Source organism: Bombyx mori, chromosome 1 (genome assembly GCF_030269925.1).
Source record: "Bombyx mori chromosome 1, ASM3026992v2".
Classification (NCBI taxonomy): domain Eukaryota; kingdom Metazoa; phylum Arthropoda; class Insecta; order Lepidoptera; family Bombycidae; genus Bombyx; species Bombyx mori.
The window spans coordinates 7,252,969-7,265,199 of NC_085107.1; the positions used below are offsets into that span (position 1 = coordinate 7,252,969).

General features: G+C 35.7%; 1 long non-coding RNA gene across 1 annotated transcript in view; it reads right to left on the reverse strand.

Annotated features, from left to right (window-relative positions):
* The window catches only part of LOC134198872 (uncharacterized), a 49,320-nt gene extending 37,680 nt beyond the window's left edge, over positions 1-11,640 (reverse strand). Inside the window, exon 1 of the long non-coding RNA XR_009973133.1 lies at positions 11,233-11,640. This is a non-coding gene — a long non-coding RNA (uncharacterized LOC134198872). The remainder of the gene's footprint in view (positions 1-11,232) is intronic.
* Between the last annotated feature and the right edge of the window lie 591 nt (positions 11,641-12,231).

Below are 12,231 nucleotides of genomic sequence, written 5' to 3' on the forward strand. Positions count from 1 at the left end.
TTATGTTGCTAGCATTTTTGACGTCAATAATCGATTGTGACCATTCACTATAGAGTAGGCCGTGTTCTCGCCTGCATTGCAAGGTATTAAAAAATATTATTTTACGTATGAAATTAGCTTTGTTCATTAATATTCACCTAGTTCTTTTTTTTTATTGCTTAGATGGGGGGGACGAGCTCACAGCCCACCTGGTGTAAGTGATTACTGGAGCCCATAGACATCTACAACGTAAATGCGCCAGCCACCCTGAGATAATAAGTTCTAAAGTCTCAGTATAGTTACAACGGCTGCCCCACCCTTCAAACCGAAGCGCATTACTGCTTCACGGCAGAAATAGGCAAGGTGGTGGTACCTACCCGCGCGGACTCACAAGAGGTCCTACCACCAGTAATTACACAAATTATAATTTTGCGGGTTTGATTATGTTATTCCTTCACCGTGGAAGTCAATCGTGAACATTTGTTGAGTACGTGTTTCATTAGAAAAATTGGTACCCGCCTGGGATTCGAACGCCGGTGCATCGCTCAACACGAATGCACCGAACGTCTTATCCTTTAGTCCACGACGACGTCAATAAAATGCCTTCGATAAAATGCCTTTACCAAACGGAACAGATGACATTTTGCAAACAGACAACGATAAGATTTTGCTAGTGGCTAAGATGCTGTTCATAGTAGTGACAACTATTCATACTTCCCATTAGGTGGCAGCATGGTCTGCTTTCAAAAACCATTCGGAACATACTAACATTAATTTTTGCACCAGGTTTTATTAACAATTCTCTTCAGCGATTACAAGGAGGATAGGCCAAACTGGCCTGAACTACAGATAGTATGTCCATAGTTTTATATTGCTTAGATGGGTGAGTGAACTGAATGTCCACCTAGTTAAGTGGTCAGTAGGTGGTCTTGGACGTCAACAACGCAAATGTCACTCACTTTTTTTTTTGACGAGCTCACAGCCCACCTGGTCTTAAGTGGTTACTGGAGCCCATAGACATCTAAGACGTAAATGCGCCACCCACCTTGAGATATAAGTTCTAAGGTCTCAGGTATAGTTACAATTAGTAGCAGTTTAGTTATAGTTAGTTATATAGTCCAATGGCTATCCCAATCCGGTAGGCCTTTATGCTTCTCGGCAGAAATAGGCAGAGTGGTGGTACTTACCCTTGCGGGCTCACAAGGCGCCCTACCACCAGTAGTTCATCAACAAGAGTTTCACAAATAGGCTGTATATTTTGTGAAGCAATAGTTCACTCGGATTTCAAATTCGGAGTAATAACAACACAAAAACAGTTCTCACAAAAAAAATCGAGGCTTCGATTTCTTGTTATGCTGAAATCTTCTTTATGGTCTTGTCTCCATTAAAATTAAATTGATTCTAATTTCAATAACCCTAATTAATTAGATTTTTTTTGTTTACAATTTTTATGTACGCATAGTATTATTTTATAATAAATATTGTTTTATAATTTGCGTAATTACTGATGGTAGGACCTCTTGTGAGTCCGCGCGGATAGGTACCACCGCCCTGCCTATTACTGCCGTGAAGCAGTAATGCGTTTCGGTTTGAAGGGTGGGGCAGCCGTTGTAGCTATACTTGAGACTTTAGAACTTATATCTCAAGGTGGGTGGCGCATTTACGTTGTAGATGTCTATGGGCTCCAGTAACCACTTAACATGAGGTGGACTGTGAGTTCGTCCACCCATCTAAGCAACAAAATAAAACTGTGTTTTTTTGTGTATAATACAATTGTGTACACCAAAAAATACGACTGTATCATAATTTGTAGTTTCATGTAAAATTAAAGTACTGGATAGGTGTTAAAAATTCCGAGAGGTTACCGCGTGCGAAACGTCGCGCATGACTGTAGCCACTTGTTAGCCCAAGTATAAAATGAAGGCGCGAACCGTCCAAGAATTACGAGTGCCAATTAAATCGACACAAACAACCTGTAAGCCGAGATTATCGTATCGTTACAACAATCGGAAACGTGCAAAACTTCGCTCGGACCGAATAAATTAAAACGAAATCTTATTAAATAAATAAATTAGAAATTGTTAAAAAAAAAAATGGTGTTAGCGCTCTCCTCCTCGTGTCGCTCATTAAATTTTCCGACCCGTCTCCGTTGCTAGCTGTGCGAATGTTTTTTTTTTATTTTTCTTAGTATATAAATACGTTTATTGAGACACGATCAAACGTAATGTTAAATGTCAGGACTCAATAAAACGTTATTTTTTGTATAAGAGCGAAGCACGGCCGTATAGATTTACATCTAATATATAAAATTCTCGTGTCACAGTTTTCGTTGCCATACTCCTCCGAAACGGCTTGACCGATTTTGATGAAATTTTTTGTGATTATCCGGTATCTATGAGAATCGGCTAACATCTATTTTTCATCCCCCTAAATGTTAGGGGTAGTCCACCCCTAAATAATTTTTTTTATTTTTTAGACAAAATTTTTAATTTCTATTTTTTTATGATACAACATACAAAAATACATACAACCCTAAATTTTCACCCCTCTACGATCAACCCCTATTTTTTATTTGTTAATTATAAATTTTAAATTTTTTGGCAAGATTTTATTTTTTATTTTGTCATGACTTAAAATAAAAAATAAATATTACTCTCAATTTTCACTCTTATAGGATCAACCCCTATTTTTCCATCCCGATTTTTATTTTTTTATTCTATGCACAGATCCGCAATAAGGTTGCAAGATGCCAATCAAATATTATAATTGTAGTACGATAAATTCTTATTCAGAGTTTATAATTTCAAGTTCCTTTAATTATGATTTTTTTTTAAATTCAATTTGATCTCCTGCCCTCGCCGGTCGACTACTGATCAACTATCAATCGATCAGTTATCCCCGCCAGGAGTCACCACTCATCCAGCAAACATCACGTAGTAGGGATGAGGACGAAGCCGGTCTCCTGTCTTACTCACTATACATTTTTCAGTCATGTTTCTTTGGTTTTATTTGTGTATCAATCGTAGCTTGCCAGCCATGTTTTTTTGGTTTTATTTGTGTATCAATCATGTTCAGTAGGTCTGAGAATCGGCTACTATCTATATTTCATATCCCTAAGTGATAAGGGTTGTCTACCCCAAACATATTTTTTTTTTATTTTTTTTTTTTGGTTATAATGAGGTATGAGGTATAGTCCCCGGCACGCAACTTGGCAAGAGTCGCTAGATGCGTAGAAGTCCTTTTTTAGGTCTCTTTGGTTGTCAAGCGGGACGCGGGGAAAGACGTAGCACCGTTCCGAGCGCGCGATTGGTGAGTCAGTCGACCCTCCCCTCCCGCACCGCGTCCACGTTCCGTTCGCTCACGGTTACACATGCGCCTACTAAAGTTGTAGGAACCCTTTGTTTATATTGAGTTTTTGTTACGAGTTGTTATTATTGTTTTAAATTTAGTTTTTGTTACGAGTGTTATTGGAACGAAGTTCCTTACAGCAGGCTTGGAGGGGATAGGGATTTTGCTGCGCGACCGAACTGAAAAAAATGTGATAGTAAAACCGTAAGAAAAAATCTGTGGAAAAAATCCGTGGAAAAAATCAATGGAAAAAATCAATGGAAAAAAGTGCGTGAAATAAAACCGTTAAATGAGACGTGCGCAGGCGCGACAGTCGCATACACAAGCGAGTATGGTATAATACCTTTCTCTTTCTCCCTCTTTCTTTTCGTTCTCTCATCCATTCTCTTTCTATTTTACGTAATTTATTATTTCCTAAAATACTGAATTTCCTAAATACTTTCCTATACTTTAATAAAAACTAATTAGCAAAATTTAAGAGAAAAATCAAGAAAACCAACATAAAATTGAGCACGATATTTTTTTTTGCAAATTGTGTCGATTCTACATTAGCCGAAGGAACTTCGTTCCTACCTGGTGTCCCACGACACCACATTTTCATTTTTGTTTTAAATTTGTTTGCAATGGTAGGACCAAATACCAATGACCATAATTATAATCGATTCAGTCACTGAGCGTTTTATTATTTACGCCAGTGACGACAGCGACTCTTCGTTATGTCGACGATGAGGAGCCAACTCCTTCCACCAGCTCAGGTGCTACCATAAATTTAATCCAAGGGGTAGCACTATTAGAAAATGATAGTGACGACGGCGACACATAATTTTTAATATTAAGTATATTTTTTTAAATAAACTTTTTAACTTTTAATTGTATTTCATTTATAACACCTAACACACTTCACGAATTCCTCTCTTTTCTTTAACTTTCTTCTAAACACACAGGCTTAAAAATAAATTATGGCAAATAAAAAATTTAATAAAATAAAATTAACATATATGCGGGCAATAAAAGTGACCATTTTTTTGTTGTAATGTGCACTATGCGCGACATTACCCCCACTACACCAAAACCTTGCCAACTTACGTGCCGCTTACTATATTATGTGGTTGAATGAGGTTTTTGAGAATTTTATATATTAGACTAGAATTTCCCTAGAAATCTTATTTAAGGCAACACAACGTTTGCCGGGTCAGCTAGTAATATAGAATACTAAAAGCTTTTCAAGGAAATCAGTAAACATCATCAGCGGCTCGACTCTGCCCCTGGCATTGCTGTAGGCGGCGGCGTGGCTCTGCCCTTGGCATTGCTGAAGTCCACGGGCGATGGTAACCACTCACTACCAGGTGAGAAAAAAAAACATCAAAGTCATATTTTTTTAATATTTTTTTATTGCTCTTATAGGCAGACGACCATACTGCCTACCTGATGGTGAGTGGTTACCGTCGCCCATGGACTTCAGCAAAGGTAGAAGCAGAGCCATTTTTTTTGAGAGGTGATTTCAGCTTCTCCTTAACGTGTAGCCGCTGTCTACCGTTAAGTACTCTCCACAAACTAACATTAAAGAACAAAAAAAATATTCGTCTAACGGAGAAATGAGTTGTGAAATATAAAATACGCGAAACAAATCGTCTTCTCCCATTAAAACTGTATAATTTCAAAACTTACAAAATTTTACAGGAGACTGTTTTAAAGGTTTAACATATGATATTTTTAATATTAATCATCTTTGCAACATTATTTTTTTTATTTTTACCAGTTACATTATCTGCCTTTTAAAGTAAGATAAAATTATGTATTAATTTTGTTAATAGTAGTCGAAGTATATGTAAACTAAAAAAAAAAAAAAACTAAAACTAAACTACGCTGTTTTGACAGTATTTGTGAGAAAAATACTAGTGATACCAAATGTTTACGCATATTAACTCAATTTAAATTTAATTTTTAAATTTACTTAACATATTAGGTTATCTTATGCCTCCAATGTCGAGGTAGCTACATTGGGCGGTTTAGAAGAGCACCGTTGTCTCTTCTTTTAGGTGTCGTAAGATGACTAAAGGTTTCACTGGAGACGGAACAGCAACGTTTTCTGGGTCCTATACGGATAATATACTGGCAGTATGGCGGATTGTCCTTTTAAATTTGCTTGATATATTAGGTTATCTTATGCCTCTAATGTTGAGGTAGCCACACTGAGTGGCCCAGAAGAGCACCGTAGTCTCTTCTCTTAGGTGTCGTAAGGCGACTAAAGGATTCACTGGAGACGGAACAGCAAAGTTCTCTGCGTCCTATACGGGCAATATACTGGCAATATGGCGGTTTTTAAGCCCTTACTACTGCCGTCCTATTTCTATGGCAAATAATTATGAGTTTCGGTTCAAAGGTAATATAATTGAGACTTTTCTCTCACCGTTCAAGATGGGCCGACACGTTTGTGTCACAATGTTCAAAGCTACGGTAAGCATTTAGCACAAGGTGGGTCATGAAGTTGCTCACCTACTCGATAAAAAAAGGTTTTCCTGCATAAGCAATACGATCCGTTTAGAAATTTAAGTGAACCTCGGTACATTGATTTTATCATTATTTAGTAGAGAGCAATGTAGGTGTTACAAGAATAAAATTCGTAGCCCTCTGAGCCTACATAAAAGATTCACATTCTTGTGAACTTCTGATGCTCTAAACGTTGAGAATGGCTTCCACCGCTTTTGCCATGCCTCAATCAAAATAAACGGGCTTCCAGCAATGATACGAGTGACGAACGTGCGTGATCAATTTTTAATCTTTCAAATCTTTCATGGAAAATGATTGTCTATATAGTTATATAAAAATGAATTGGTGTTCGTTAGTCTCGCTAAAACTCGAGAACGGCTGGACCGATTTGGCTAATTTTGGTCTTGAATTATTTGTGGAAGTCTAGAGAAGGTTTAAAAGGTAGATAAATATGAAAATGCTTGGAATTAAATAAAAATAAAAATTTCGTTTTCCCTTTGATGTGTCCCTCGTCGAACGGATTCCTTTTGTTTGTTTTAAGTTTATTTTATACAAAAGTTTACGTCTTTTATTAATCGATTGAAGTACTACGAAGTCTGTTGGGTCAGCTAGTATACATATATGTTATTTTAATCTTTAAATCTTATAAATACAATTCAGTGTTAAGTATTAGTATTAATTATTTTGTATATATTGAAGTTGTTTGAAAGCTTGCTCCCGGTAAACTTATTTGTATTAAGCGATGTGATAACGCCGGTGTTCAAATTCCGCAGGCAGGTACCAATTTTTCGATTGAAATACGTTATCAACCCACACGAATGTCATCTCCTACGGCTTCCACGATGAAGGAATTGTATTGAATTATGAATAATAATTGTTAAAAAGATTTTTTTAAATTAACTAAATAATTTAATAATATTTAAATTACATATATTATTATTTAAAAATTGAAAAAAAGTTATTAAGAATAAAATTGAACCCGTGCGAATTGTAATTATTAAGCAATTGAGATATATACCTCAACTATCAAGACAGTATCAACGTTTTTTGATTTAATATTTTATTATTCCTAGTTTTGTTCATTTATTGTGAACTATCTTTCGTTATTTGAACATTAAAAGAGTATTTTTTACTATTTGAATAATTATGAAGAATAAAATAAAGTATTCATACTATGAAAATTAAATATGCTAAGAAAAACTTATGTGATAATTTATTTCAATCGGAAATTAAAGAAGTTGAAAGTGAATTTCCGTACATGAGATACCATGTTTCTAAAATCGATATCAGAAAGATTAAGCGTGTAATTTTGGACGAAAACGAATGTTTCGATCATAATTTGTGTTATCTGATCTTTCTTTCTACGTAATATATTTTTAAATCAACATAGAATGCCGTTCAATTCGAGAACTAACCCGAGATGTACCTAACAGTAAACCGCCCACGCTTGACAGGGAAATCGATTTAACTACTTTAAAATCGATTACAAACCACAATACAAGTTTGTAAAACCAAACTAAATGCTAAATTCGAATTCGTTTTGACATTTGACATAGGTTTTTTAAAAGTTTTTGTGTTATGGAATGGGAAATTTGTATATTTATCGAATCTACAAACATTCAATGGCTTTATTCGAATGATACATGGACGGTGTTGTACAAAAGGATTAGATCATATTTTGGATTTGATTTTGCTTGTTCTACGACAAAAAATTCTAACTTACTGCCGTTCGTATCGATTTGAAACTTAGGATTAAACGGATTCTATTACCCTATAGCTTGAAACGTGTAGGTACTTAATGTTGATTCTCTTGAAACACATTTACTTCGTTCTGTGTTCAAATAAGGAGACAAAACGGTGAATAAAGTACAAAAATAATAATTAAATAGCAAGTCGAAAAACTAAATCGGAGATGTGCATAAATAAAAGCATCATCAGTGGCATAAAAAGCGATGTCGTTGCCCCAAAAAAGTTTAACCGTGACACGGTACTCCTTTCATACCTCATCCGTTAATTTAATTAATAATTTTAATTTTTTTCTACTACGCAATGACAATATCTCGGAAAACATGTTCAGATTTTCGGTTTTCGGTAGTTTATCAATCCGAATAAATAGCAATTAAAAGTGTTAAAGTCCTTTCATGCTTATAGTTGAAATTTAGAAAAGTGTTTCAGGGTTATCAATCAGATTGTTTAAAAAAATCACATTTGAGTCATACGCAGAGTAAATAATAATATACAATGTACCTGTTCGACTAAATATGGCAAAATTAAATATCAGCAATGGTTAATTTTGGTAAATATATTATAGAAAAATCGGTTTTCTGCATTCTGCTAGCGTATTCCTTGAAATTGTTTGTCAATCAAAGATAAATAAGGAAAATTGTCAATTCCCACTAAAGAATATATATACTATCTTAATCGCATTGAATACGTATAATTTTAGTATTATTTTATTATTTAAATATAATTATTTTTAAAACAACAAAACATTAGAAACTTTCGATTGTTTGCTTAAACAACAATTTATATTTATTATATTTGATAATTTAAATTCAAAATGTTCAATGTCATTTTAAAACAATAGCATTTTATTTTAGAATAGTGAGCGATAAAAATGTACATTATTTCTTAAAAATATTTAGGTCATTACTTAATAATTTTAATTTGATAATAATATCACGCTAATAAAATAAAACCTAATTCGAATCGAATTTTTTGGAGCAGTTAACGTAAGCCTATCTCAGAATGAAGTCCAATGGATTCGTAATTGTCCTTTTTATAAGTAGAAAGTAACTTTGATTATTTAATTTATGTAACCACTTCATTGCTGGTCTTGTACGAAGCATTGTAAGCTCGCATAAGTAGAAAGGAGTACAAGGACCAAAGGGGTAGGTGCGTTAGGGTTTGAAGGGTCCTCGTCAGTCGTTACACATCACTGTTGTCTAAAAGAGTATGTAGGATCCACCGTGTACTTTGGTAAGGTAACCAACTAACACCAGCTAGCGGTGAGCTCGTTCACTCATCTATGCAATAAAAAATAACTTTTATCTTAATTAATTCTTATTATATCGACGCTTGAAAGGCAAATGTGACTAAGCGACAATAACTGCTTTATACATAAATGATAGGCAATAACCATATTCGATGCGCAAAAAATATATATTTCTAGGTCTATTAAAATCATTTCAATCCTTCAGCTAGATTCGTTAAATAGAATTTTTTTCAGGTATTTCAACTTAAAATTAGTCTACTGTAAAGTTCACGTATTGTCGCTTAGTCACGTTTGCCTTTCAAGTGTCGTCAGTCAAGATGCTTTTCACATTATGATGGCGTGTGCGCGGAACGATGGTTTGAGACAACAACGCTTTGCAAAATATACAGATTTTCGACAAGTCGGAGGTGTAAATTACGTATTAGCCATTCCGGAATCCGAAATGACTAAGTCACTTTATAAAATAGTTTTGGTGGACCTTCAGAGACGATAACAGTTCCATTTATTTTTTTATATAATTATTTTATTACTCTCTTTTGTTTGCACAATGGAGTGGCATATTCACTAGGTGAATAATCTCCTTAAAGCAAAGATAAAAAAATATATCTTGTCACATACAGAAACTATAGCTCACTAGGGAATGCGTATCGATCTAATTGCCAAATAAATTACATTAATATTGCAACGAATGAACTTTTAAAATAATGTTCACTTGCATGCTCAGAAGCGGTCGCTTTGATAACGTGTGTACTAGTTGAATGTCCAGCCGAATTATACGGAGATCTCGTAATGTACCGACTTAGTGAATCTTTGGGAAGTTCCTCGTGGTCTTAATGCATGATTACCCGTTCCACCCACCGGCGCGAACGCCCGTCATTGGCTCACTCGATCCGGTCGCCGCCTCCACTCATGCGCACTCTACTTCAAAACAACTCCATCCACTCAATAAACAAGTCTTCAAGTCCATTGTTTTCATACCATTATGCCTTCACGTCAACGCGTCTCCATCATAGAGGGAATATTATTTAAAAAAATTGTCAGTGTCTAAACGTCTCCACTACGAGGACCCTATTAAATGCGTTTGACATTGCGGACTTATATAATCATCATTAATTGCCCGATGACACGAACGCTGAAGCTTAATTAATGTAACCAAACATTTGCACAATAATGTCGAGATTCCAATCGGCGATAATTTCGGGTCGCGACATGCTTTGCGTTCGAATTAACTGCGCTCGTTTAATGATTTTTAGAAGCGGTGTGCATGGTATCGGTTCGCATTCGCATGCGATCCCAGTTGTTCGACTAAGGGCGTTAGTGCCGTGAAATGTTGCTCGAGTGAAAGGATGCTAGAGGAGGACGAAGAAAAGGGAGTGAGAGGGGTGAAGCGCCTCCGCGGGAATTAAGCCACCGTTTGCCGTGGACGCCCGCGCTTCTACGGCAAGCAACAAAAAGTCGAAGACGGAACGAGGCGACAAACACAGACAGAGACTCGCCTCCGCACCGCCACGGATAAAATCGACATAGAATTAAAGAAAAATACAAAAATCACTCATTGTTCCCATAAAATGAATGTGCCGGGAGTTGAATGTGAAGCTTTTTGTGAAAATATTCTCATACTTTTAAATGGGGTCTCGTGTGGCGCCTCCTAATGATTCGTTCTTTTTGCGCGGTCGGGCGGCGGCCACTGCTACCGACAACTGTAGGCTTTTGGCGTGTCGGCGCATGTCACTACTTCAAACCTTTTTGTTGTGTTTCGGATGTAAATTATACAATTTAGACGGCATTGTTTCCAGAAAGGGTAAAAAAATATTCTCGTACGCCCTATTGTGCTCGTCCCACCTCGACAAATAAATTTGATTGATTACGCCTTTAGTTTATTTATATCAAAAAACTAATTTAGATAACTTAATTTTCAAAAGTTTGTGAAATATACACAATATATTTTTTTTTAGATAAGATATACGTATCGTAATTAGAAAAAAATAAACATAAAAGAAACCATTAAATTGTTTAGTCTGGCTATTGCAATAGTCCACTTAGATTCAAGCCCATTATGCAATGCACGTCATTGTGATGTATGAATATATCTTTTGAAGCCAGGCAACGATCACAAAATTCCACTGTTACTGTTTATTTAGTGTGCATAAACGTTCATTTGTTTATGTCCAACTCCACAGCGTAGCGACTTAGAAAGTGGGAATAAATAATAAAACCCGTGCGAGGCACAGAGTCGTGACACCTACTCTTTCGCTAATGGAGCGCCAACGCTAAGTTTGTATTGTGTATTCTAATCAAGATCGTTCGTTAGCTTCGCTTCTGCCTTTTAACTTCATACCCACATATGCACTTAAATGTCTAAACTAAGAATATGACAAATCGTTTCTGACGCTTAATTAAAGTGCTCAGCTTAAACTTACCATATTTCTTTAGACGAAAATAGGAGTTATTGAAAATACGTTCCATTTTTCAAAATTTCCGGCTTTCGTTAAGTTTTAGTGAATGGTCTGTTTTGTTATTGACGAACTTAATGAGCGCCGATCACACGGCAGCGCGTTACGAGACGAATTATCTTAAATTGATGAGGTTAATCTTAAAGCGATGCTTTGTCGCTAGATGCATGCACTCTTGTTCTGGCTTCCAGATAGTAGACAGCTTAGCTTGGTAACATAATAGCTTTCTATTAGAGCTGACGATAAGCAGAATCTTTTATATGTCGTGTTCAACGTACAATGCTTGAATATTTAATTACGATTCGTTATTCAGTTTGGGTTCGCGTTCACGATTACAGTTTTCCTACTTCGGTTCTTAAATACATTATTTTGTTGTGACATTATGTCCCGGTGTCATTTCGAGTTGCGTGACGCGCCCGAGTAAGTCACAGAAAAGTTTTGTTGCCCTAATTTTATTTCACTGTATTTTTTTGTTTGTGGTTTTATATGTCTTGCGTTTTGATTTATTTAAGTTGACAAACGTAAATTGTTTTTGTGTGTGTGTTTTTTTTCCCGTTCGCCTTTTACTTCTTTTCAGGAATGTTTCTAAGAATATATCCACGTTCGTGTTGAAAACGCGGTGATTTTGTATGTATTATTCCGAATTCGAATTTGCGTGTCTTCACAGAATATCAGCATCTCAACCTATTGACTGATACAACGTTAAAAATGAATTTTAATAAATTTTTTTTAGTATAAAAACATGCCTTAACATTGCCGCCTAGCCTTTGTCACTTATCATAAAATATCAGGGCATAAAATCGGCGCGTAAACGGGCAGTGGTTGTTAATTTTTCTTACCGTTGCCATTTTATTACTGCCAACTCCCAGTTCAAAAAGTTCCAACAAAAAATAGGCGCCACCAAAAGAGAATCCAGAGAACATGTACAGCAGCCAAGTCGTTATTATATCGTGTTGAATATTTTTT